Source organism: Chinchilla lanigera, unplaced genomic scaffold (assembly GCF_000276665.1).
Source record: "Chinchilla lanigera isolate Chin_1 unplaced genomic scaffold, ChiLan1.0 scaffold00125, whole genome shotgun sequence".
In the NCBI taxonomy this organism is placed as follows: domain Eukaryota; kingdom Metazoa; phylum Chordata; class Mammalia; order Rodentia; family Chinchillidae; genus Chinchilla; species Chinchilla lanigera.
In genome coordinates this window covers 2,786,947-2,788,562 of record NW_004955526.1, presented here as the reverse complement: position 1 = coordinate 2,788,562, position 1,616 = coordinate 2,786,947, and positions in this window count along the sequence as shown.

Below are 1,616 nucleotides of genomic sequence, written 5' to 3'. Positions count from 1 at the left end.
GGTCTAATGTTTTGAGTTCTTTATATATTCCAGATACAGTATTAGTTCTTTGGTTAAGGAATAGTAGCTGTTGAATATTTTTTCCCATTCTGTAGATTGTTTTTTTCTCCTATGTGTGAAGGTTTTTGAATTTAATATGACCTCATTTGTTGATTCTTAGTATTACTTCTTGTGCCATTGGGATTCTGTTCAGAAATTCCTAGCCTGTATCTATATCTTCAGCAGTGTTACCTATTTTATCTTCCAGCAGTTTGTTCCTCTTTTAATATTTAGATCTTTGATCCATTTTGATTTTAGTTTAGTACATGCTAAAATATATGGTCTAGATTCAATCTTCTGCATATGGATAGCCAGTTTTTTCAGCACCATGTGCTAAAGAGGCTATTTTACCTCGAGCATGTTTTGGGGCCCTGTGTCAAAGCTTAGACAGCTGAATGTGTCTGGGTTGTTTCTACACCCTTTATTCTGTTCCATTGATCCTCTTCTGTGTATTTGTGCCAGTGTCATGCAGTTTTTTCACTGTAGCTTTGTAATATAACTTTAAATCCAGGATTCTGATGCCTCCCACTTTGCTTTTGTTACCTAGGATGCTTTTGCTATTCTAGGTCTCTTCTGGTTCTACAGGACTATCTGCTGCAGTTCTGTCAGGCATGTTGGTGGTATTTTGATTAGGGTTGCACCAAATCCATGTTTCAGTTTTGGAAGTACAGACATTTTGACTGTGTTGGCTGTACCTATCTAGGAACAGGAAGTATCTTTCCATTTTCTGATGTCCTTTTCCACTCCTTTTTCAGAGTCTGGAGTTTTCATTGTAGAGCTCTTTCACTTTCTTGGTTAGGTTAATTGCCAACTATTTAATTTTTCTAGATGCTCTTGTTAATGGCTTTTTCCTAATTTCTTTCTCAGTGAGTTCATTACTGGTATATAGGAGCACTAGTGATTTTGGGGTGTTGATTTTGTATCTTGCTACATTGCTTGTTCATTTTTTAAAAATTTTATTTTAATAAATAAAAGAAGAAAAAAATATTAGCAGATATCCATTTACAAAATAGCATCAGAACAATACAAACAAAACAGAGTTACAGACAAAGTTGTAGGAAATTAACAATTGTTGTATTACTTATTGCTAACTTCAAAGTGGTTTCTCAAGAAAACAAATAGAGACATACAAGATTGATCAAACAAATAATCATTAACTGTTCCTTTCAGTAGAACAGTAGAAGACAGTCCTGTATATACATACTTACATAATTACCTCTTCTTTCCCTTTCTTTTCCCACACTCCAGTTGCCCTTTACTTTTGAGCATTTTCCTTTCATTTCACAAAGTCTATCATACCTCCTAGTTTTTATTCACTCTTTCAGGTCTTACACTAGTGAGACAATACAATGCTTACACATGCAGGTCTGATTTATTTCACTTATGAGTATGGTCTCTAGTTGTAACCAGTTACCTACAAAAGCCTTGAGTTTATCTTACTTGATAGCTGAGTAATACTCCATTATATAAAAGTACCACAATTTTTTTATCCAGTACTCAGAGGATGGACATTTGGGTTGCTTCCACAGTTTAACAATTACAAATTGCACTGCTATGAACATGGGTACACACATATT